The sequence below is a fragment of the Macaca mulatta genome, chromosome 16 (assembly GCF_049350105.2).
Source record: "Macaca mulatta isolate MMU2019108-1 chromosome 16, T2T-MMU8v2.0, whole genome shotgun sequence".
NCBI classification, from domain to species: domain Eukaryota; kingdom Metazoa; phylum Chordata; class Mammalia; order Primates; family Cercopithecidae; genus Macaca; species Macaca mulatta.
The window spans coordinates 7,204,713-7,232,034 of NC_133421.1; the positions used below are offsets into that span (position 1 = coordinate 7,204,713).

General features: G+C 43.9%; 1 protein-coding gene and 1 pseudogene across 2 annotated transcripts in view; both read left to right on the forward strand.

Annotated features, from left to right (window-relative positions):
* The window catches only part of WSCD1 (WSC domain containing 1), a 513,503-nt gene that overhangs the window by 110,332 nt on the left and 375,849 nt on the right, over positions 1-27,322 (forward strand). For both annotated transcript variants that reach the window (XM_077969209.1, XM_077969208.1), the window contains exons 2-3: positions 11,714-11,888; positions 12,212-12,310. The gene's annotated coding sequence lies outside the window, so the exon portion shown is untranslated. The remainder of the gene's footprint in view (positions 1-11,713; positions 11,889-12,211; positions 12,311-27,322) is intronic.
* Positions 6,610-9,880, forward strand: LOC100424883 (protein NipSnap homolog 1 pseudogene; annotated as a pseudogene).

The following is a 27,322-nucleotide window of genomic DNA, read 5'->3' on the forward strand; positions in this document are numbered from 1 at the left end:
ATGGTTGGATCTCAGCTCACTGCAACCTCCACCTCCCGGGTTCAAGTGATTCTCTTGCCTCAGCCTCTGGAGTAGCTGGGATTACAGGCACACACCACCAAGCCTGGCTTATTTTGTACTTTTAGTAAAGATGGGGTTTCACCACGTTGGCCAGGCTGGTTTCGAACTCCTAACCTCAAGTGATCCACCCACCTTGGCCTCCTGAAGTGCTGGGATTACAGATGTGAGCCACCGCACCCGGCCCTTAGTGACTGTGTTCTGTGTCTGCAGTCCTCTTTCTGAAAAATAATCCCTGACATTGCTCATAGTCCGAGTCCTTCAGAAATGCTGCAACAACCCCACTCCAAGGAGGGGACTCATCTGCTGACGGGATTGCATTCCACATCAATTCTCGTGTCATATTTGATTAATTTTGTATCTAGCTTCATTACATCTCATCCCTCACTTCAAAGGTGTCCTTCATAGGGGACACTGGAGGAAGCAGAGAGGGGAGACCGAGCAATGGACGTCCTGCTGTGAAGAGTTCATGGGCACCCCAAACAGTAGCAACTGAGATTTAACGCTCTCAGAGCTCCCCCCGCCACCGCCCGCGAGATGAGCTGTCTGCTGGTTCTACAGCGTTTCCCAAGCTTGAGTCACGGTGCCCCAGCCACCATGAGACAGCCACTTTACACACCATTAATCAGCAGAATGGCTGGCAAATGCTGACCCACTTAGCAGTGATACCCAAACAGGTGACGGCTACTGGAGCTGACAGCATCTGGCCGGAGGGCACACATCTCCAGGCAGGCTGTCTGGAGCTCTCTGAGTTCTGTGTGGGTTACTGTGAAGCTAAAGGTGAGACATCCAGCTTCTTGGCCAAGAGTTGCTTAAATGGGTCAGGGCAGGATTTAACTCTGGCACACCTGAGTTCTGGGCCCTTTCTCACCAGGGCTGATGACATCTCCTTCCCATTCTTCCCCTTCTACCCACGTCCTACCACATCTTGGAACTCTGAGGATTCATCTAATATTTATTGAATTCAATTCAATAATTTGTTGAGTGGTGTAGCAGAAACCTCTGCTGTTTACGTTATGTCTGTCCTGTTGGCCCACTTCTAATTTCAGTTGAAGCTGTGTGCATGTGGCATGTGCAACCACAGCTGTGGCTATGGATGGAGGCTGAGCCTGGATCCTGGCCTCAGAGCGTGTTGTAGTCGTGGTCACAGACTGAGCCCTCATTTTGGTCACAAAATGAGCTCTGATCACAGCCACGGACTGAGCCTTCCTCCTGGTCACAGGGAGAGCCTTGATTCTGGTCACAGACTGAGCTCTACAGACTAAGCTCTGATCATAAGAGAACATAGTGAGAAAGAGATTGAGGATGGCTCAGTTCAGGCCACCCTCACTTCCGCAGTTGCAGGTGGGAGCCATGCCCTTTCAGTGGGATATGAGGAGTGGGGACATCAGAGTAAAGGCATCCTGCATCTGAACAAAGACGGTGCCAATTATGGCAGCTCGCATTCTCAGGTTCTTAACTTGGAAAAAGCCACTGTGGTTTCAGGCACAGACTAATGAGGTTTTCAGAGCTGTGTCTTATTTCCTTTAGCGCATAGAGGTTATTGTGTTTTGCAGGAAAATTAACTGGCAATTAAATTTCTGAAAAAGTGTTTGAAACTCCTACAAGCGGTGCCTCATTGTTTTGCAAGATTGGGTACACAATGTAATAATTTCATCTGCAAATTAATTTTCTCTCACTCACAGCTTCTGATGTAACTGCAATGTCATCCATTTAGTCATTCATTCATCCCTCGATTCAGTGCACATTTACTACGAACCTCATGTAGAACCCCTGGCACCGTGGGGAGGGCAGAGGTGGGTCTCTGCTTCTCAGGCAGTTCCCTGTCTAGAAGGAAGGCAGGATTTTCTCAGAAATAAAGGTCACAGGAGGCAGACTGTGATCGTTCCATTAGAAGGAGATTTATAGTGATTTGGACTTTCAGATTTAGGAGGAGGGGGAGGTAACTCCTGACTTTGTCTCAGTGAAGAAAGAATAGAAAGCAAGCTGAAAGTAGCCGGGTGCAGCGTCTCATGCCAGCACTTTGGGAGGCTGAGGCAGGTGGATCATGAGGTCAAGAGATCAAGACCATCCTGGCTGACAGGGTGAAACCCTGCCTCTACTAAAAAAACAAAAATTAGCTGGGCATGGTGGCACGCGCCTGTAGTCCCAGCTACTCAGAAGGCTGAGGCAGGAGAATCGCTTGAACTTGGGAGGTAGAGATTGCAGCGAGCCGAGATCGCACCACTGCACTCCAGCCTGGTGACAGAGAGAGAGAGACAGAGAGAAAAAATAAAGAAAGCTGAAAGTAATAGTAACTGACATTGACTGGGCACCTGCTGTATGCCAGACTCTGTGGCAGGTGTTTTGCATCTGGGATCTCATTCAATCCTTAGGCCAGTCCTATGAGGTAGTGTTATCACCCTCTTTACAGATGAGGAAACTGAGGCTCAGACAGGTTGGATGACTTGCTTGAGATCAAGTACCCAGCAAGTGTTGGAGTCTGTTTTGGAACTCACAACTGTCTGATTAAAACATTCCCCACTAAACATGCTAAATTCTCTAAGGATGACTTCTTTGCCAAGGGTTTTGTAGCCTTCCTGCTTCCCATCGGCACAAATGAAGGAGCTGGAGAAGGTCTAGATGGGAGTTCTACCAAGGCCAGAATGACATCAAATGTGCTCTGAAGAAGAGAGCGGCTGGGACTGCAGGAGAGATGGCTGTGTGGTCACTTACTGAATATCTACTATGTAGTATATGTATACGTAGTGCTTTCCATACGTTTTCTCATTTAATCCTCACATACAGTCTTCAAGGTAGGCATTATCAGCTGCATCATTTTTGTTGTTGTTAAGGAAATGAAGACTTAGGGAAGCTAAATGATCTGTTCATGGTCACACAACTGGTAAATGATGGAGCTGTGATTCATGCTCAGGTCTGTCTGACTCTGAAGTCTGACTTCTTTTCTTTGCTTTGTTTTGCTTTGCTTTCTTTCTTTTCTTTTTCTTTTCTTTCTTTCTTTTTTTTTTTTTTTTGAGATGGAGTTTTTCTCTTGTCGCCCAGGCTGGAGTGCAATGGCGTGGTCTTGGCTCACTGCAACCTCTGCCTCCCAGGTTCAAGCAATTCTCCTGCCTCCTGCCTCAGCCTCCCAAGTAGCTGGGGTTACAGGCACGTGCCACCATGCCTGGTAATTTTTGTATTTTTAGTAGAGACACAGTTTCATCCGGTTGGCAGGCTGGTCTTGAACTCCTGACCACAGGTGATCCACCTGCCTTGGCTTCCCAAAGTGCTGGGATTACAGGTGTGAGCCACCAGGCCCAGCCCTGACACTTTTCATCTTACTTTGCTGCTTCTTCTGTGGTGTGGTGTATGCCCAGTCTCGGAGCATGGTGGACTGTTACAAGGTGCCAGTTGTAGGTTGTTCTTAGGAGTTTGTTTCTGAGATTAGGCATCAGGAAGAAGGGATGACGTCCTCAGGCTCCAGCCCTAATTCTGACTCCTGTCCCCAGCTGGATCCTTAACCAGAGCCAATCGTCTCATCCACCTTTTCTTAAGAGGCCTAATCTATCCCATGGCAATTACTAACACCTGTACATAGATGACATGCTAATCCTACCTGGGCCCTTCCCCTGAGCTGCAGACCTTTACCTGTTCACCTCCCAGACAACTCTTTCCAGATGACCCTGCGAATGTGAACCCAGCACGGCCAGATGAAATCATCACTTTCTCCTGCCCTTCTTAATGGTCCCCATTTCTGTGAACAGCACCCTCTAAGAGCCTTTCTTTTCAAATCTTTTCCTCTCTCAAGCATGTAAGTAACAACTTGGTGACTGCATCCTGTCTTTCCTTCCAATGGTTCCCTTACTCCACTCCCACATCACTGCCTTGGTTCAGGCCTCATGCCTCCTCTCGGATGGTTGCTTGCCTTTAGTGTTGCTCTGCCCAGCTCCACACTGTAGCTGGAGTGATGGTTGCAGGGGGCATGGGCTCTGAACCTGTGATGTGCTGTCACCCATGGCAAGTCCCTTAACCTTTCTGTGTCTCCTCCTCCCTGTAAGTGAAATGAAGATAACAGAACCTTCCTGGCTGGGTTTGTGTGAATTATAGGACATGATACAGATACAGCACGTGGAAATGGATTTGGCTCATAATAGACACTCAATAACTATTAGCCAATGTGGTTACTATTTAAGCAGAACAGATGATGCCTATTCTGCTCAAAGTCTTCTGATGGCTCCTCATTGCTTCTGGAATTAAATCCAAGTTCCTTATAAGCCTTTGAATCTGGCTCTGACCATCTCTCTAGCACCATATCCTGATATCCTGGAGCTCATCCCTCACCCCCATCTCTACATCTTGTCTGCCCCAGTATTTTTTCTACCTTATTTTTGTACATATTTATGGTGTATGAGATGATGTTTTGAAATATCTGTAAGTTGTGGAATTTCCCCCCTTTTAATTCCATCCATATGGATAGAAACTCGGGTTTCTAGGATGTAGCACAAGGAGTGGGGATCTGATGTCTTAGTTCAATCTGCTATAACAGAATACTATAGACTGGGTGGCTTGAACAATGGGAATTTATTTCTTATAGTTTTGAAGTCTGGAAGGCTGAGACCAGGGTGCCAGCATGGTTGGGTTCTGGTGAGGGCCCTCTTCCTGGTTTACACATGGCTGAGTTCTCATGGTGTCCTCACATGGTAGATAGAGAGCACAGACAGGAAGGAAGCCGTCTTACATCTCTCCTTATGTGGGCACTAATCCCATCATGGGGGCTCTACCCTCAATGCCTAAACACCTCCCAAAGGCCCCATCCCCAATATCATTGCATTGGTTTCAATATATGAATTATGTGAGTTTATAGTCTTAATCAAATTGAGCATTTTGTGACCATTATTCCTTTAAATATTTTTTCTGTGCCCCCCCACCACCATCCAACTCTGCCTGTCTTTTTTCTTCTGGTGACTCCAGTTACATGTATATAAAGCCACCTGAAATTGTCCCATAGTTCACTAATGCTATCTTCATTTTTTTTCAGTTTTTTTCTTCTGTGTGTTTCATTTTTGATAGTTTATATTACTATGTCTTCAAGTTCAATAATTTTTTCTTCTACAATGTCTAGTCTGCCATTAATCCCATCCAATGTATTTTTCACTTCAACCATTATAGGTTTAATCTCTAAAAGGCCAAAGTCAAACTTTTAGAAAAAGGACTGGATCCTCATCTCTCATCTCATACAAAAATCAACTCGAGATGGATTAAGGGCTTACATCTAAGACCTGAAACCATAAAGATTTTAGAAGATAACATCAGAAAAACTCTTCTAGACATTGGCTTAGGCAAAGACTTCATGACCAATAACCCAAAAGCAAATGCAACAAAAACAAAGATACATAGATGGGGCTTAATTAAATTAAAAAGCTTCTGCACAGCAAAAGGAATAATCACCAGAGTTAACAGACAACCCACAGAGTGGGAGAAAATCTTCACAATCTATACATCTGGCAAAGGACTAATATTCAGAATCTACAATGAACTCAAACAAATCAGCAAGAAAAAAAACAAACAATTGCATCAAAAAGTGGGCTAGGGACATGAATAGACAATTCTGAAAAGAAGATACACAAATGGCCAACAAGCATATGGAAAAATTCTCAACATCGCTAATTATAATGGAAGTGCAAGTCAAAACCACAATGTGATACCACCTCACTCCTGCAAGAATGGCCATAATAAAAAAATTAAAAAGTAATAGATGTTGGTGTGGATGTAGTGAAAAGGGAAGACTTTTACATTGTTGGTGGGAATGTAAACTAGTACAACCACTGTGAAAAACAGTGTGGAGATTCCTTAAAGAACTGAAAGTAGATCTGCCATTTGATCCAGCCATCCCACTACTGGGTATCTACCCAGAGGAAAAAAAGTCATTATATGAAAAAGAAACTTGCACACACATGTTTATAGCGGCACAATTTGCAATTGCAAAAATGTGGAACCAACTCAAATGCCCATCAGTCAACAAGTGGATAAACAAACTGTGGTATATATATACAATGGAATAGTACTTAGCCATAAAAAGGAATGAGTTAATGGCATTCACAGCAACCTGAATGGAATTGGAGACTATTATTTTAAGTGAAGTAACTCAGGAATGGAAAACCAAACATTGTATGTTCTCACCGATATGTGGGAGCTAAGCTAGGAGGACACAAAGGCATAAGAATGATACATTGGACTTTGGGGACTCAGGGGAAAGGGTGGAAGGTGGTGAGGGACAAAAGACTACACATTGGGTACAGTGTACACTGCTTGGGTGATGGGTGCACCAAAATCTCCGAAATCACCACTAAATAACTTATTCATGTAACCAAACACCACTGGTTCCCCCAAAACCTATTGAAATAAAAAATTAAAAGTAAAAAAAAATGTGTTTGAACCTAGTTATAATGATTTAAAATTCGTGGACCAAAGCCGCAATTACTTTGGTACCAACCTAGTGCACCTCCACCCGGTGAGAGCAGAATATACATTCTCTTCAAACACACCATGAGGTCTTCCTGCAAACTTCCCTGATCCAACACGGCTTCGTGGCTGTGCATCATCTCTGCAGTGTCACAGTGGCTACCGGAAGGCCAAGGCCTATCCTGGGGATGTTGCAGCTGTGGCTGCGGCTGTGGTGCTTTTCCATTCAAGGACAATGAAGGCTACTGGTTCTGCTCCCTCTCTGTTCACAAAGTGGATCCCTGGAAGGATGCTCACTCCACCCTGCTGTCCAAGAAGGAGACCAGCAACCTCTAGTTTCACAGTAAGAAGCCCGAGTGCCAGATGCCTATAGTAGGCACTGATGGAGGCAGCACTGCCCATGCTGCACCACGATGAGGACCACCTCTGGTCCTTGTGGGCAACTGGAACATGTGCTGTGAGGAGCAGGACTAGGCACTGCACCTGTGGAGGTTCTCAGGTGGCTACCCAGCCCTCGTGGACTGCATGACAAGGAGTACCTGGAGGTCCGGGAGTGCAGCCGGATGCTGTTGTCCAGGAGACACCAATTGCTCCTTGAGTTCAACTTCTGGAATGAGCCACAGCCCAGAGCGGGCTCCAACATCTTATGAGCTGAGGACCTGCAAACTCAAGCCAGGAACCATGATGGAGTAGGGGAACAACTGGGCTCCTGCCAGCAGGTACCAGCAACAAGTCCCAGCAGGAGAACCAGGAGGTGATGGTGGCTTCTCCCATATAGGAGAGCTCCACCTTGTGCATCATCTCTGGGCCGATAAAGACCCACAGTCTTGGCAGGAGACCCACAGTGCTGCCTGCAGGAAGAGGGGCTGGGATGAAATGTCTATTATACAGTTCTCCTGGTGCAACACATGGAGTCTTGGATCAAGGTCCTCTTGAAGACCTCACCTCTCCAGCCATGCTGCCAACACTTCTACCTTCTTCCCGTTCTCCCTCAGGGCAACCTTGGACAGAGGAGCACCCCAGTCCTGCTGTCATGGTTTTCTTTCGGCTCTGGGAGGAGTCTGAGGGTCTGTGCTTAGCTCAGACAACGGGGAACAGAAGGATGACAAATTCTTAGGACTTACAGCTCAGCTCAGCTCCTTCCTGCCTTCCCCTCCTCCCTCATTCCCCCTGCTGGAAGCAGTTCCTAATTTTTCTGAATGAAGCATAACAATCTTCTAGGCCTGCTTACATCTTTTCCTAAGATTTCTCAGTCCCCAGCTATCACCACAGAAACCCTCGGTTTAGCTTAATTGCACAAAAGGAAGTATGTCTAGTGGTTAGAGGTGGAATGGGAGGGAAGGAGGTCAGGCCAGGCCAGGCCAGGCCAGGTCCTCAGGAATTCCCTGATCTCCACTGGGCCACTGCCACCCACTTGCTGTTCAGTCTAAGCCAAGTCCTTCCTGATGGGGAAAATCCTGGAACTGCTAAAAAAATCCCCCTCAAATCAGCAAGGTAAGGAAGATGCCCAGACATTCCACCCAAAAAGACAGGGAAAAAGGATAGGAACCAGGAAGGATTTAGGGGCACGAGACAGACATGTAACAGAACCCAGAAGGCACAACTTAGAGAATTCAGAACTTGGGTTTGAACTGCAGAATTTGGAATTTGAAATACAGAATTGGAAGATAGAACAGAGATGACAGGCTGGGCGCGGTGGCTTACTCCTGTAATCCCAGCAATTTGGGAGGCTGAGGTGGGCGGATCACGAGGTCAGGAGTTTGAGACCACCCTGGCCAACATGGTGAAACTCTGTCTCCACTAAAAACACAAAAATTAGCCGGGTGTGGTGGCGGGCGCCTGTAATCACAGCTACTCAGGAGGCTGAGGCAGGAGAATCACTTGAACCTGGGAGGCGGAGGTTGCAGTGAACTGAGATTATGCCACTGCACTCCAGCCTGGGCAACATAGAGAGACTCTGTCTCAAAAAAACAAAACAAAAAAAACAAACAAAAAACCAGAGGTGACAGAAAACCATTTGGGGAAGGATTCCTAATACTAGACAGATGGAGAGTTAGTTGTCTGCTTTTCCCTACAGGTTGGGGTTGAGGACATGAATGTGTAGTTCCAGTCCTTTGCAGGGAGTCTCTTCTGCCCTCCCTCCTTCCTGCAGGCAAAAGTATAGACCAGGGCGTGTGTTTCCTTCATCCCGATTCCTTCTCCCCGACTTGACATTCCGTCAGCTCAATCCTCATCCTCTAGGGCCACCAAGCGTGTGGACTGGGGGGTCTCCTCAGTGAAAAACCTTATTTACGAACCCTCGGGATAGCTTCATTCTGCTCCTCTTCCGGGAAAGCTTATGCTGGGGTTGCTGATGCAACCAACTAAACATTTACTATAAAAACAAAACAAACAGAAAACAAGCACAGCATGTACTTTTGTCAAGATACGCCACACTCTGGCGTTTACAACAAGACGCAATAAATTTAAACGGATTTGGTTCATGCCAAACGGACCCCAATGGATTAAATTTGACCCCAATGAATTAAATGATAAATCAATGACAAGAAGCTCTCTGAAAAAAATCCTCAAATATTTAGGAACTAAATAGCATACGCTGCTGGTGGGACGTCAAATGGTACAAATACTTTGGAAAATAATTTGGCAATTTATTAATTCAACTCCTAGATATTTATCCAAGCAAAATGAAAACATATGTCTATACAAAGACTTGCACATAAATGTTCCTAGCAGCTTTATTGGTAATAGCAAAAAAAACAAAAAACAAAAACAAAAACCAAACACCTGGTAATAGTCCAAATGCCCATCAACAGATGAACGGATACACACTGTGGTACATCCATGTAATGGAATACTACTCAATAATAAAAAGGAATGAACTATTGATACAAGCAACAACAGGGATCAGTCTCACGTTGAGTAAAAGGAGACAGACAAGAAAAATGCAAATACTTTAAAATCCATTCATAAAAAATTATAAGAAACAAAAGCTACTTGATAATGACAGAAAGTGGACCTGTAGTTGTCTGAAGAGAGGGGTGTCAGGGAGTGACTGTAGGGAGAAATTATAAAGAGGCATGAGAAAACTTTTGGGATTGATGAATTTGTTGACATGTTGATTGTGGTGACAGTCTCCTGGGTGTGTACCGTACATACATATGTCAAATTATATATACCTTAAGTATGTGTGATTTACTGTATGTCAATTGCACCTCTAAAAACTGTCTAAAAATGTGATGGTTCTGCCGGGCGCGGTAACTCACACCTGTAATCCCTGCACTTTGGGAGGCTGAGGCAGGCGGATCATGAGGTCAGGAGATTGAGATCAGCCTGGCTAACACAGTGAAACCCCGTTTCTACTAAAAATACAAAAAATTCACCAGGTGAGGTGGTGGGTGCCTGTAGTCCCAGCTACTTGGGAGGGTGAGGCAGGAGAATGGCATGAACCCAGGAGGTGGAGCTTGCAGTGAGCTGAGGTCGTGCCACTGCACTCCAGCCTGGCAGACAGAGCAAGACTCTGTCGCAAAAAAAAATAAAAAAATAAAAATAAATAAATAAATAAATAAATAAATAAATAAAATAAAAATAAAACGTGATGGATTTTTTTTATTGTGGTAAAATATATAAAACATAAAATTCACAATTTTAATCATTTTTGTTTAATTTTTAATTTTTAACTTTTATGGGTACATATATATATATATATTTTTTTTTTTTTTTTTTGAGAGAGTCTCACTCTGTTGCTTAGGCTGCAGTTCAGTGGTACAGTCCTGGCTCACTACAACCTCTGCCTCCTGGGTTCAAGCAGTTCGCCTGCCTCAGCCTCCCAAGTAGCTGGGATTACAAGCTGGCTAAATTAGCTATCACACCTGGCTAGTTTTTGTATTTTTCCTAGAGCCAGGGTTTCACCATGTTGGCCAGGATGGTCTCGAACTCCTGGCCTTAAGCAATCCACCCGCCTGGGCCTCCCAAAGTGTTGGGATTACAGGCGTGAGCCACCGTGCCTGGCCTACCTTGTATATTTACTGGCTACATGAAATACTTTGATATGGGCATACAATGCGTAATAATTACATCAGGATAAATAAGGGTACCCGTTATCTCAAGCATTTATTTATCGTTTGTGTGTGTGTGTGTGTGTGTGTGTGTGTGTGTGTTAAAGATCCATTTTAACCATTTTAAAGGATATAGTTCAGCAGCATTAGCAGATTTATACAGTTGTGCAACTATCACCACCTTCCATCTCCAGGACTTTTTTACCTTCCCAAACGGAAACGTGGTCTGACAAAGGCTTTTGTCCTAAATAGTAATAGAAAGAGTTGGAATAGGCCAGGAGCGGTGGCTCACACCTGTAATCCCAGCACTTTAGGAGGTTGAGGTGGGTGGATCACAAGGTCAGAAGTTCAAGACCAGCCTGGCCAACATAGTGAAACCCCATCTCTACTAAAAATACAAAAATTGGCCTGGCATGGTGGCATGTGCCTGTAGTCCCAGCTACTCAGGAGGCTGAGCCAGGAGAATTGCTTGAACCCGGGAGGTGGAGGTTGTGGTGAGCCGAGATTTTGCAGTGAGCTGAGATTACGCCACTGGACTCCAGCTTGGGTGACAGAGCGAGACACGGTCCCAAAAAAAAAAAAAAAAAGTTGGAATAGAAGAAGTCTGGGACATATGGTTTAGATACTAAAAAAAAAAAACATTTCCAGGACATTTTAAAGGTATTTGGAATCAGGGCTGTTGCTCCTGGAGGAGTAGGTTCCCAGGGAGACTGGGACACAGAAAAGAAGGGACTTGGACTCCCGTCTACTGGGTACTCAGCTCAAAGCTCACACCCCGAGGAAGTCTGTATGACATTTACATGTTACTCTGCTCAAACAGGGTTTCTGTGCCTCCTGGAAATTTAGGTAAGCTTGGTTCAACCCTCCCAAGTTAAAGCCTGTGAAAGCTCAGGGTCTTCCTCATGACCCTGGAGAATTTCTGATGGTCTAATTCTTCAGTCTGTTCTCGTCAGCATTGGAGGGTGCAGCCTCCTGCCATCTTGGATAAAAACCCAGTCTGCAGTGGCTCCACTAAGGTTGCTCCCAACAGATGATTCATAGGTGTGGGCGACTTGCTCAAGATTTGAGGGGTCTCGCCAGGCTCCCCAGAATCTTCATCCATTTCACTGTTCTTCTCTTCTTCCTCTCTCTTTTCCTCTCTCTCTTCCTCTCTTTTTCAGGATCAACAGCCCTCTCTCCAGCGTCTGAAGCTCATATGAGCTTACTGTGTGGACCCACTCAGAACCCCAGAGTTGGAATAAAGATTATTTTAAACTGAAGATATTTGAGGTTCAACAGATGCAGAGAAAAGCCTCCTCAGAGCTTCCCTTGTCTGACTAAAAGCAGCAACTTCTGGTAAATGAAGCTACTATAGATCCCTTCTCTGGGGGAGTTTCATGGCCCTGAGGAAGATGGAAAGAACACCTCTATTTGTATGGAAAAACATCATCACACACCTAAAAAAATGTCCTGTTATCCTGAAAAAAATGTATATCCTAAAGAAGCTCATTTGTACTTCCCATAGGAGCCTTTTCTCCCTCCTCCCTTTCCCCCACTAAGTTAGGTATTTAAGCCCCAAGTTCTAATCACAACTTTGAGTTACTCATCACTGAACACTCAGGTTTGCATAAACTCTTCTCTTCTCTTGCTAATGTGTCTTTTGTCAACTTAATTTACAGAACCCCAATCACAGAACCTAAAAGTATAGAGGAAAAGTTTACCTCCCCTACATTATTGATCTTCTGCCTCCACCTGTAGAGTCTCAGCTTCTAACCCAGGTAAGATGATCTGGGAATCGTCCCCACAAAGGCATGTTTCCTAAGCCTACTGGTAATTATGAGAGAAGAAAAATTTTCCTTCTAGCTGCACAGGTATAAAACGGATGGGTCGGGATAAACCCACATTACTCAAAGAAATATTTGCATTTTTAGGCCAACCACTATCCACAGAATCTCTGGGCTTAAGAAAAACTATTCCTTAGGGAGAGCACAAGGAGGAAATTGCAAAGCATTTGTCAAAATATTTGGCCACCAAAAAATTCCTGCTTGCTTCACAGAGACAGATGTGTGAATGCCACAGCACTCTCTGCTCTGTGTTTTATGATCCTCCCCAAAATAACAGACTCTGTTGGATTTGCGCTGGTGATTTGAGAATAAGAAACTTTAAAAACAACGAGACAACCAGTTCAGGAGAGCAGATAATGTATATGCAGCAGCCTCCCCCTCCTGCCCTCACTGCTGAGAAGTGACAGAAATAATTATTGTAACAAGTTCTCATTACCATGCTGGGAAGGAAGGAGAGAGGCAGTTGATGGACAGTAATTATGAGAAGCTCCTTAGATGGAGCAAGGAAAACTGCAGTCAAAAATCATCTGTAGGAGAGGAAGAATGCAAAAGACGGGCAAGGGGGCAAAGGCATGGCAGGCCTGGAGATTGTCATTCCAGAATGAGATGGGACCCTGATGCTCCTGAAGGAGCAATAGATGGGAGATGCTGCTCCTTTATCAGGTAGAAAACAATCAAGTGTCTTGTTTTAAGAGGTAGCAAGGTTGGGCGCAGTGGCTCACGCCTGTAATCCAAGCACTTTGGGAAGCCGAGGTGGGCCGATCACAAGGTCAGGAGCCGAGATCGTGTCATGCCACTGCACTCTAGCCTGGGCGACAGAGCAAGGCTCTGTCAAAAAAAAAAAAAAAAAAAAGAGGGAGCAGTAGGTGTGGTTTTCCGGGTCAGAGAGGCAGGCTAGGATCTGGGGTGGCTGACAACTCCCAGCAAAACCAGACCGCCCATGTGCCCAGAAGGTTAGTTAATGCCCCTCTCTCCTACATGTCTCACATCTCTGCCATAATCAAGAGAGAGGCTGAGGTAGGTGTCTGCCTGGGTAGCACATTCAACCCCTTCCTATATTCAGGCTAGTGTACATCAGTGTAACTTCTGCAGCCTGGTGCACAGAGACTTTTACAAACAAAAGCTGGAAGCCATAATTCTCAGCAAACTAACAGAGGAACAGAAAACCAAATACTGCATGTTCTCACTCATAAGTGGGAGTTGAACAATGAGAACACATGGACACAGGGAGGGAAATATCACACACCAGGGCCTGTTGGCGGGCGGGGGGCAAGGGGAGGGAGAGCATCAGGTCAAATTCCTAATGCAGGCAGGGCTTAAAGCCTGGGTGATGGATTGAGAGGTGCGGCAAACCACCACAGCACATGTATACCCATGTAACAAACCTACACGTTCTGCACATGTATCCCAGAACTTAAAGTAAAAAAAAAAAAAAAAAAAAAAAAAGAACGAGATCAGAAGAGATTGCCCTAAGAATCAGTCTGCAATCCCCATGTTCATATCAGCATTATCCTCAATAGCAAAAAGGCAGAAGCAGCCCAAGTGTCCATTGATGGATGAGTGGATAAATAAAATGCCACATTCATCCAGGAGAATGTTACAGAAGAATGTTCAGCCTTAAAAGGGAAGAAAATCCTATCACATGGAGGAACTTGAAGAAGACATTATACTATGTGAAATACATCAGTCACAAAAGGACACATACTCTATACTTCTATTTATGTAAGTGACCTAGAGTGGTCAAAATGATAGAAAGTTGAAAGGTGAGTTCTAGAGCCTAGGTGGAGGGGAAAACGGGGAGTTGGTGTTTAATGAAAACAGATTCAGTTTGAAAGGATGAAAAAGTTCTGGAGATGGATGGTGATGATGGTTGCAACCATGTGAACAAACTTAATGCCACTGAACTGTACTCTTAAAATAATTAAGGTGGTAATTTTGTGTTATGTGTGCTTTTTTAAAATTATGTGTGCATAATTAAAATAAAGAATCAACTTGATATCTTGGAAATAAAAAAAAAATCACGATTGAAGCTGAAAAAATAGAAAGTTGAGCAGATTGGCCTCAGCTGAAGTGTAAATTAGTAACCTAGAAGACTGAACTGAAAACTTTAGAATACAACACTGAACCAACCAAGAGAAGCACAGGAAAAAAAGACTGATGCACGCAGCATAAATTAAGGATTTCTAACATTCCTATAATAAAAACGTCAGAAGAATTCTGAAGGATTATTAGTATTACTTAGGATAGGAGGATGCAAAAAGTGGTGGCTTAACAAGATACAGATGACTTATCTACCAAAGAAAAGTACAGAGGAGAGGAGAGCTGGCGTATGACTCCACAAGCATCATCGAAGACCCTGATTCCTGTGTTCCTGCTTTGCCAGCCCAGCACATGGGCTCTTCAAGCTCACCTAATGGCTAAAAACAGCTGCCGGAGCTCCAGCCACTCCATTTGTGTTGCAGGCAGGGAAAAAAGAGAAAAGCCAGACCTGCCCAGTTAACTCAAACCCCTTTAAGCAGGCTTCCCAGAATTCTACAAAACGCCTTTGCTTAGATCTCATTGTCTAGAATTAAAACACATGGCCACAGTGAGCTTCAAAGTAGATATTCTTCATGATGATATGTCTTGTTAAAATCAGTATTCTGTTTCTAAGAAGAAAGGAGAGAATGGCTACTGGGGAAGCCAGTAGTAGTAACTAGTCACCCCACCCCACCCCAAATAGAGAGAACGAAGAGTGGACAAATTCAAAATAAGGATAGAAGTAAAAAAAAATCCCAGAATAGAAGAAAAATATGAGTCCTCAGACTGAAAAGGTCCACTGAGTACTAAAATGGGATGAATGCAAGAAGACAATTCGACACATTGTAGTGAAATTTCACAACACCAAAGCTCAAGAAAAATCATAAAGGCTTCCAAAGAGTAAGAAACAACCAACAATTCTCTATAAAGAAAAGAGAATGGGCTGGGCGCAGCGGCTCATGCCTGTAATCCCAGCACTTTGGGAGGCCGAGGTGGGTGGATCACTTGAGGTCAGAAGTTCAAGACCAGCCTGGCCAACATGGTGAAACCCCGTCTCTACTAAAAATACAAAAATTAACCAGACAAGGTGGCACACGCCTGTAATCCCAGCTACTCAGGAGGCTGAGGCAGGAGAATTGCTTGAGTCTGGGAGATGGAGGTTGCAGTGAGCCGAGATCACACCACTGTACTCCAGTCTGGCCGACAGAGCGAGACTCTGTCTCAAAACAAACAAACAAACAAACAAAAAACTAAGGAGGTGGTGGTGATGAATGTGACACAAGAAGGCTGAGAGAAATAAATGGGTGTTGATTTTGCTCTTGTTTGGGCAAAAATTATAGATACTGACTTGAGTTTGGATACTGTTAGCAAAACATAATGTTGGCCTGGACAAACACAGTGAGACCCTCATCTCCACAAAAAATTAAAAAAGTAATTGGCATCGTGGCACACTCCTGTAGTCTCAGCTATTCTGGAGTCTGAGGCAGGAGGATTGCTTGAGCCCGGGAGTTTGAGGCTGCAGTGAGCTATAACAAGAAGAAGAAATTAAAAAAAAAAAAGAAATAAAAGAAAAATACAAGTTTAAGTAGAAGTGTTACAAAGCTAAGACTAAACATTGGGAGAATAAATACAGTATGTAAATTTCAAACTTAGAAGAAAAATGAAAGCAGGTTTGAGCAAATCAAACAAAGCCAGAAAGAGAAAAACAAGAACAGCGAGAAAGTATGAAAGACACAAAATCACTTGGCGGGTGTAAGTCCAAGTAACAATAATAACGTGTTAAATTTACTTATTAAAAGACAGAGACTCTAAGTTGAGTAAAAAACCCAATATCCAGATATATGTGATTTGCACAAGAAGCTCTTAAAACAAAATGACATAGGAATGTTGAAAATAAAGGGATGACGCTGAGCATGGTGGCTCACACCTGTAATCTCAGCACTTTGGGAGGCTGAGGCAGGCGGATCACGAGGTCAGGAGTTTGAGACCAGCTTGGCCAACATAGTGAAACCCCATCTCTACTAAAAATGCAAAAAATTAGCCGTGTATAGTGGTGCACGCCTATAATCCCAGCCACTCAGGAGGCTGAGGCAGGAGAATCTCTTGAACCCAGGAGGCTGAGGTTGCAGTGAGCGGAGATCACACCATTGCACTCCAGCCTGGGCAATGAAGAAAAAAGTTTTCTTTTTTTGGTCTTAAAAAAAAGAAGAAAACAAATGGGTGAAAAATAGAAACAAATATTAACAAATAAATCTAGAATAGCAATATTAACACCAAGCAGAATGGAATGTAGGGTGAAAAGCATTATAAAGGGCAAACTGAAACACTGTTTATAGGTAAAAAGGAATAATCCATCAATTAATGATCACAGTTATGAACCATTGTGTGCCAACAGCATAGAGATGGAGATATTAAAGCAAAACCGGATAGAAATACACGGAGAAATGCACGAAGCTGCAAGCACATATAAAGTTAAAACAGAAATGAAAGGAAAAATAGACAAAGCCTTATTCTTCACTCATAAATTGGCACCTTAAATAGATGAAAATAATTAAGAAAAAAGATAATTTGAATAAAACCGCTTGGTTTTGTAGTTTTGTGCCTAAGAGAGAATATAGTTTTCAACTACATTACTTGTAATTATGTTTTAGATTAAAAATCAGCCCAAGTTGGGCCACAAAGGAAATGACAGTAGATTCTAAAAGGCAGAAAGAAACAAGCCACTTTCATATGGTGAATTCAAACAGGCCATTTTCATACACAAAATGCAATACAATTAGATATTTGCAACAAAAAGATAACTGAAGAACCTTATTACTTGAAAGGTTTAGAAAACCACATGTGCGTTTCTAACGACTCTTGGGTTAAAGAAGAAATCAGAATGTATTAAAATTAAAATCTCTTTATATATTGATTAAAAAAACATTAAGGAGCAAACTCTGTGTTATAGATAAAATGGTATTCTGAGGAAAATCTGTAACCATAAATGCTTTTATAAAAATAAAAGAGAGCTTAGAATCAAGTGTCTTTCAGCCAAGAAGTAAAACAAAAGCACAAAAGAAAACTCCATTCCTTATTTTAAAAGTCTCTTCGAACTAGATGGAGTAGAAAACGTGCTGCATTTGGTAATGGGTATTTACCTGAGACCTAGGAAACATCACACTGAATGTTTCTGAGGTTCTTAGCACATACGGAACAGGATGCAGATGCTGCCTATTGCCTCTCCTACTCAATGCTGGGGTTGAGCTGCTGGTCCAGGGGTCCTCAAAGCACTTTGTCTGTTGGGATCATGTGGGAGTCCTAAAATAACACCATTATGCCTGCATCCCATCCCAGTGCACCTGAGTCAGGATTCCTGGGGGTGGGGCTCAGGCACTGGTATTTTACAAAGCTCTCTAGGTGATAGGTTTAAAAACAATCCTCTAGCCTACGAAATGAGATAAAGAAAATAAGTGAAAGGCACAGATACCAGAAAGAAAGACAGAAAACAGTATGATTATTTACCTAGAATATGGAAGAGAATCAACTGGAAAACTGGAAAAATCAATGAGAGTTCAGAAGATGATAGAACACAAACTCAATATAAAAAATCAATAGATTTCCTGTAGGTTATCAGTAATAAATCAGAAAAGGTGATAAAAATTCCAAATTATAATGGAAATAGCGACAACAAAATATAAAATAGAAAAAACTAAAAGAAACGCGAAAGACCTTTATCAAGGGAATTCTGTTTAACAAAAGATGTCAAAAACAACCTGAATAAATGGAGAGATTATACCATCTACATAGATAGGAACACTCAACTGTAAATAAGCCAATTTACTCTAAATTATCTATAATCCCAATAAAAGTGTCACCAAAATTCCTCATGAAACTTCATAAACAAATTCCAGAATTTATACAAAGGAACAGATGTGTAAGAACAACTAAGATAAATTTGAAACAGGACATTAATGATGTCTAGTATCTTCTCCTTTAGACCAGCCACTCCCAACCTTTTTGGCACCAGGGACTGGTTTCGTGGAAGACAATTTTTCCACGGACGGGGTTGGGGAGATGGTTTCGGGATGAAAATGTTCTACCTCCGATCATCAGGTATTAGTGAGATTCTCGTAAGGAGCTCACAACTTAGATCCTTCCCATAGGCAGTTCACAGTAGGGTTTGGGCTCCTGTGAGAATGTAATGCCCAGCTGATCTGACAGGAGGCGAAGCTTAGGCGGCAATGTGCGCTAGTCTGCTGCTCACCTCCAGCTGTGTGGACCGGTTTCTAACAGGCCACAGACAGGTACTGGTTTGTGGCCTGAGGGTCAGGGACCCCTGCTTTAAACATCAAAATATATGGCATTAACAATCAAACAGTGTGGTATTGGTGCAGGAAAAAAAAAATAGATAAATGAACCAGAATATAAGGAAACCAGCAAAAGATCATACATGAGAATTCAATATATGATGAAGGTGGCGTTTGAAATTAGCAGGGGTAGGATGGATATGTCAATTTAGACTATCGGTAGTTGAACATGACGGAAAACTCAGACCAATGGCTCAAATAAGAGGAAACCTTATTATTGATCCTTTGCATAGAGGAGAGCTGGAGGTCACCAGTCCTTCACATGTATGGCAGCTCCACGACCACTAGGAACCCGAGTTCCATCTATTGTCTGCCCCATCATCCTTAGCACAGTGATTTCATTTTCAAGGTTGCTTGTGACTAAAGATGCTTCTGGAGCTCCGGCCGTCGCATCTACATTCCATGTGGGAAGAAGAAATAAAGCAGAGAAAATCAAAAGGCATGATTCTTTGCCTTCTTAGCCTTTCTGGGAGTTCTACTTAATGACTTGTGCTTATGTGATATTGGCCTACCCTTATTTGCATTGGAAGCCAAAAAAATTTTTTTTTTTTTTTTTAGCTGGGTACATTGCTACCCCCAAATACTAAAGTATATTCTACCAGGAAAGAAAAAAGACAAATGGATTTTGGGCAGGCAACTAGCAGACTGTCCAGTCTGTGTGATGTGCAGCAGGTTCTTCCTTAGGTCGTCTGCTGCTTCTCATGAACGAGTGACCTATATCAATTTCAAGTCAATTGCTCTTCCCTACGAACACCCAGTGAACCACAGTAGCGAAGAAAAAACATAGATATACACAAAATGTGGCACCACAAAAGGGGAGAAAGGGAATCACATAGAAGTTACTATTATACAGTAATTATGACGTCTCTGGGCAGAAATGGTAAAGATTCCTTATTTTGAGAGTGAGGGAAATGTTTTGGTTACCCAACCTGGCAGTGCCTGGCTCTATACTCTAGGAGAGGGTTGCCAGATTAGGCAAATAAAAATAAGGTCACCTAGTTAAATGTGAATTTCAGATAAGTGACAAATAATTGCTTTAGTATAGGATGTTCCAGTATTGTATAATATACTCAAACCAGTTTGTATATATATACACACACACACACACACACACACACACACACATACAATTTTGGAAGTATAGTCACCAAACTGAGATTGGTGATATCTTCAGGGAAAGAACTTGAAATAAAAAGTGATGGTCAAGGGAAGTTTGCTTTACTTTATCTGTGATGCTCAAAATTTGTATTTGTACACTGACAATTATGCTTGTTTACGTGTATTAGGAAGACATAAAAAAAATGTAAGAGGTAAACCAAGGTCTTGGTGCTGAGGCTACAGACCAATGAATGACATTATGGCTCACATGGCCTCTGGAGTCAGGGTCAGTAGACCCAGACTTCCGGCCACCACTGAGCAGCCGCACCTGCTCTCTGAGACTCTCCTTTCACATTGACAAAAAAAGAGGTGGGCGATGATACCTACTGAAGAGTTGTTGAGAATATCCATAATGTAAACATAAGATAATTTATGGACAAATGCTTTGTAAATTCTATTGGAGCATACAAATTATGATGTATAATTTATGATGTCTATTCCTATTATGTTGTATAATTTATTATACAGTCATATTGGAATGTGCCCCTACATAATTATAGAGTAACGTGTAACGTTTTGGAATATTGAGTATCAAACGTAGGCATGAAAGCAGAAGTGCCCCACTTAGGGTAGAAGATAAAGAAACATTAACCAACTTAATGCATGTGAGAGTGCCAAGTAAGTGCTTGGTATTTAAAAGTCTACTCTCTAAGTGACAAACTTGAATTTCTTTTTTTGTTTTTGTTTTTCTTAAAAAAAAAAAAAAAAGAGATACAGATGCAGAACATGCAGTTTTGTTAGGTAGGTATATGTGTGCCATGGTGGTTTGCTGCACCCATTGATCCATCCTTTAAGTTCCCTTCCCTCATCCCCCCCACCCCCCAACAGGCTGTGGTGTGTGTTGTTCTCCTCTCTGTGTCCGTGTGTTCTCAATGTTCAACTCCCACTTATGAGTGAGAACATGAGGTATTTGGTTTCCTGTTCCTGTGTTAGTTTGCTGAGGATGAAGCTTTCCAGCTTCATCCATGTCCCTGCAAAGGACATGAGCTCATTCTTTTTTATGGCTGCATAGTATTCCGTGTGTATACGTACCACATTTTCTTTATCCAGCATATCGTTGATGGGCTTTCCGGTTGGCTTCATGTCTTTGCTATTGTAAATAGTGCTGCAATAAACATATGTGTGTATGTGTCTTTATAGTAGAATGATTTATATTCCTTTGGATATATATCCAATAATGGGATGGCTGGGTCAAATGGTATTTCTGGTTCTAGATCCTTGAGGAATCTCCATACTGTCTTCCACAGTGGTTGAACTAATTTATATTCCCACCGACAGTGTAAAAGCGTTCCTATTTCTCCATAGCCTTGCCAGTATCTATTGTTTCCTGACTTTAATAATCGCCATTCTGACTGGTGTGAGATGGTATCTCATTGTGGTTTTGATTTGTATTTCTCTGATGATCAGTGATGTTGAGCTTTTCTCCATGTGTTTGTTGGCTGCGTAAATGTCTTCTTTTAAGAAGTGTCTGTTCATATCTTTTGCCCTCAGAGTGACAAAGTTGAGTTTCAAACACAGGTCCCCAAACTCTAAATCCTGGACTTTTTCCGTGTGACCTCTTAAAAGTTTTACATAGTCCCATTCCCTTTTCATTCTAATTATTATTCATGCATGCTTACTGACTTATTTCTTTAGGTTCTATTTTTCCTTATCACTGATGCCATTATTTAAACACTGGAATTTCCCAGATTGCCAGTAAATGGTCACTTATTTAGTGTGACACAAAGCTATTGATTAGTGAAATTGGACCTAAGAACAACCCAAGTCTCCGTAGTAAGAAGGGTAGAGTAGTTATTTTATGGAGTTGTCACAGCATATGGGAACAATGTAAACTTTTACTTTAAAAGTTTAATATATTCTTTGCATTAATATTACTATGAAGTTGATATTTAAGAAATTATCTGGAAATAATATGGATTCTATGAGCTTTTAGGGTCTATCATGAAAGAAAGGTAGGGATCAAAGTCTGTGGTTGGTGGGTAGGCTGGAAACTGGTGCACATGGTGAGTATAAGAGCAGGGAGCCTGGCAGAGCTTAAAATAGACTTACTCACCAAATGTCAGTATGCATGAGCTAAGGCCTGTGCACAGAGAATTAAACCACGTGTCTGGTAACAAGGAACTTCTGTGTTGAAAATTTACTAATCAGTATTTATTCAACTTTAAAAATTGCTATTGTCTCACTCTTAGTATTCACATCAGAGCAATACAGTACATTAAACACATCTTCAATTATTCAAAGCTGCTTCTGCAGAATTACTACACCTAAATATTGTGTTTTAATGAACCGTACTTAATTTTTGCACAATCAGGTGACTGTCTGTGTTACATCTTCCTCCCAGGGGTCTGAGACAGTCTGTCTGGTGCTGCAGGAGACACATGGTTTCAAATGTCATCCTGAAACCCCCCTCTACTCCCATCCTTCTGCTTTCCTGCTAAGGCAGGCTCAGCAGTATTCTTTTTATTTACTGCATAAGGTTCTAGAAGGTGAGCTGCAGAGGGGAGGAAGATGCTGCCGTTAGTTACCAAACTGGCAGATCTTTACCTAGAAGAGATGAAATAAAAGTCTGGAAACGGTGACGTCTAGTCTGTGCTCTCAAGCTGCAGAAAGGGGAAGAAACTACAGAGTCACACCCTCTCCAGGAATTTAAGTCCCTAAACATGGACATCCAAGTCCAGGAATGGGAAGAAAGTTAGGAAGAAAAAAATGGCACAGTTCAAAGTCAGTATACTTTCTTTCTTTTTTTTCTTTTCTTTCTTTCTTTTCTTTTCTTTTTTTTTCTTTTTTTGAGACGGAGTCTTGCTCTTGTCGCCCAAACTGGAGTGTAGTGGCATGATCTCCACTCACTGCAACCTCTGCCTCCCAGGTTTAAGTGATTCTCCTGCCTCAGCCTCCCAAGTAGCTGGAATTATAGGCACGTGCCACCATGCCTGGCTAATTTTTGTATTTTTAGTAGAGACGGGATTTTTCCATGTTGGCCAGGCTGGTCTCGAACTCCTGACCTTGTGATGTGCCCGCATCCCTCCCGTAACTGGGATAACAGGCGTAAGCCACTGTGCCCGGTCCAAAGTCAGCACACTTTCATTTCATTGCTTACTGCTGTGTCCCAAGTGCCAGGTAGATTCGTGTCATCCTTGGCAGATTCATTCTGGATAGAAAGCAGCCCGCCCTCTACTCAGCCCACGTTTTATATGACCCAGATGCCCCCTCATGACTCAGCGTGAACTGACTCATCTTCAGAGGCCAGACTGCAAAATGCACTGATGACCTCCGAAGGCTCCTTCTTTTTTCCTCTCAGGGTTTCACACAGGTTCGGAGGTTCTCCTGGGTAGGCCAGAGGAGAGGCCACGACTTCAGCTCAGAGTTAGGGTTTGGGTCCCTTTTGCTCACCTCTGTTGGGACCGAAGCACACAACTGTTATTAGCCAGGGTTACATTGAAGATACCTCATTTTTTTCTCCCATAACACTTATCATTCACCAATACACTATTTATCCAATTTATTTTTATGTATGTATGTATGTATTTATTTTTTTAGATGAAGTCCCTCTCTGTTGCCCAGGCTGGAGTGCAGTGGTGCAATCTTGGCTCACTGCAACCTCTGCCTCCCAGGTCCGAGCAATTCTCCTGCCTCAGCCTCCCAGGTAGCTGAGATTACAGGTGTGCGCCACCACACCCGGCTAATTTTGTAGCTTTAGGAGAGATGGGGTTTCACCATGTTGGCTAGGCTGGGTCTCGAACTTCTGACCTCAGATAATCCGCCCACCTCGGCCTCTCAAAGTGTTGGGACTACAGGTGTGAGCTATCGTGCCTGGCTTATCCAGTTAATTTTATTTATTGTCCGTCTGTCCCCTACTAGAATGCAAACTCCGCAGGGAGAGCTTCTTGATTGCTTTGTTCACTAATGAATTGCTCAGTACCTCCTACATAATAAACATCTGTTGAATAAATTGTATGAGTTAATGAGTGGCTGACCATGTGTATCACTGCGAGTCCTCACGACTCGGACAGTCATCCTTCCTGACGCCCCTGCGTTAGCTGGAATGGGTTAGGTCATGCCACAGAAAAGTTAGGTCTGAAACCTCAGGGGTTTCATACAGCTGAGGTTGACTCTTCATTCACGCCATGTGTCCAAACTCAGCTAGCAGTGGGGGTCAAACTGACCGTCACTCGAGGACCTACAGTGATGACGTTGTGCATCTGGAATGTTGCTGGTCACTGCAGGACCAGGACAGACAGCTAGGTGGCCACACGCCAGCTTTTCTATGCTTTAGCCCAGAAGCGACCCAAGTCATTTTGGCCCAGAGCCTATGACCTCAAACTAGTCTTATAGTTCCTGCCTAACTTCCAGGAGTGGCTGGGAGGTGTGGGGGAATGGATGGAAAATCGAGGGAGCAGCGCTGTCTGCCCCACGCCCATGCAAGCCCATTCACACCCACTCACATAGACTCAAACCACTCACATACACCCACACCCACTCACATACACCCACACCCACTCACATACACTCAAACCACTCACATGCACTCACACCCACTCACATACACCCACACCCACTCACATACACCCACACCCACTCACATACACTCAAACCACTCACATGCACTCACACCCACTCACATACACTCACACCCACTCACATACACCCACACCCACTCACATACACCCACACCCACTACATACACCCACACCCACCACATACACCCACACCCACTCACATACACCCACACCCACTCACATACACCCACACCCACTCACATACACTCAAACCACTCACATACACCCACATCCACTCACATACACTCAAACCACTCACATACATCCACACCCACTCACATACACCCACACCCACTCACATACACTCAAACCACTCACATGCACTCACACCCACTCACATACACCCACACCCACTCACATACACTCAAACCACTCACATACATCCACACCCACTCACATACACCCACACCCACTCACATACACTCAAACCACTCACATGCACTCACACCCACTCACATACACCCACACCCACTCACATACACCCACACCCACTCACATACACCCACACCCACCACATACACCCACACCCACTCACATACACCCACACCCACCACATACACCCACACCCACTCACATACACCCACACCCACTCACATACACCCACACCCACTCACATACACTCAAACCACTCACATACACCCACACCCACTCACATACACTCAAACCACTCACATACACCCACACCCACTCACATACACTCAAACCACTCACATACACCCACACCCACTCACATACACCCACACCCACTCACATACACTCAAACCACTCACATGCACTCACACCCACTCACATACACCCACACCCACTCACATACACTCAAACCACTCACATGCACTCACACCCACTCACATACACCCACACCCATTCACATACACTCAAACCACTCACATGCACTCACACCCACTCACATACACCCACACCCATTCACATACACTCAAACCACTCACATACACCCACACCCAGTCACATACACCCACACCCAGTCACATACACCCACACCCAGTCACATACACCCACACCCACCACATACACCCACATCCACCACATACACTCACACCCACCACATACACCCACACCCACCACATACACTCACACCCACTCACATACACTCACGCCCACTCACATACACTCACGCCCACTCACATACACCCACGCCCACTCACATACACCCACACCCACCACATACACCCACACCCACTCACATACACCCACACCCACCACATATACCCACATCCACCACATACACCCGCACCCACTCACATACACTCACACCCACTCACATACACCCACACCCAGCACATACACCCACATCCACCACGCCCACTCACATACACCCACGCCCACTCACATACATCCGCACCCACCACATACACCCACATCCACCCCATACACCCACACCCACTCACACTCACACCACTCACATACACCCACGCCCACTCATATACACCCACGCCCACTCACATACACCCACACCCACCACATACACCCACATCCACCCCATACACCCACACCCACTCACACTCACACCACTCACATACACCCACGCCCACTCATATACACCCACGCCCACTCACATACACCCACACCCACCACATACAGCCACATCCACCACATACACCCATACCCACCACATACACCCACACCCACTCACATACACTCACACCCACTCACATACACCCACACCCACCACACCCACTCATATACACCCACACCCACCACACCCATTCACACTTATGGATACCCATTCATGTCCACCAATACACATTCTCACCCACAGCCATCGGTCCTCACCCTTAACTTCTCTTGCTCACCCAGACCCAACCGTCTGTGCAAAACCCAGCTGATGCCCCAAGCTAACCTCCCATCCACTGTTCCCACCTATGCCATGATATTATATCTATAGCTATAGAGAGAGAGATAGATTGGTTTTTGCCTACCGTTCCTGGCTAATAACTCCCATAGCCCTTACTACACTCTTTTGCTATATGGTGGGGCACTTTAGGCCTCAGAAAGAGAATCTCTCTCTCAGACCTTCCCCTGTCCTCCTTTCACCAGCCTGGGAGGGCACGGAGGCTCCACGCCCTTTCCCCCAAATGGTGCAGCTCTTCATCTGTATCCTTTGTACAATAAACAAGTATGCAGAATTCAGTGTTCCCGGGGTTCTATGAGCTGCTGTAGCAAATTAATCGAACCCAAGGAGGAGGCTGTGGGATACCAGTTGGTCAGAAGCATAGGTAAAACAACCCTGGGCTTGCAATTGGCATCAGAATTGGGGGAGAGTCTTGGGGACTGAGCCCTAAACCTGTGGGATCTGATGGTGCCTCTTAGGTAGATGGTGTCGGAATTGAATTGGAGGACACCCAGCTGGTGTCCACTACAGAAGCGATTGCTTGCTTGGTGTGTGGGGGAAAACCCCTACCCCTTTTGTCACAGAAGTTTTCTGGATTGATTGTTGTGCTGTGAGAGCAGAGGAAAAACATTTTGAGTTTTTCCATTCCGACATACCTGTTATGCTTACTCATGGCCTACCACATCTAATTGTGCAGACTCCATTCATCTTGTTTCTTCCAAATCAAATTTCCCTTTGGCAAACAAGGGGGCTCTCTGGGTGGAACGCTGGATGTCATCTATTAGGATATGAGAAAATCTTTGTTATATTAAGAAAAGTGATGGACTGCCACATGTTAGCAGCAATGTTCATAGCACTTATTGGCTGAGCAAATACTCAAAGTCGAAAAATCTACCATGAATTCAGTAGCTCTGTCACCCAGGCTGGAGTGCAATGGCCTGATCTCGGCTCACTGCAACCTCCACCTCCTGAGTTCAAGCAATTCTCCAGCCTCAGCCTCCCTAGTAGTAGCTGA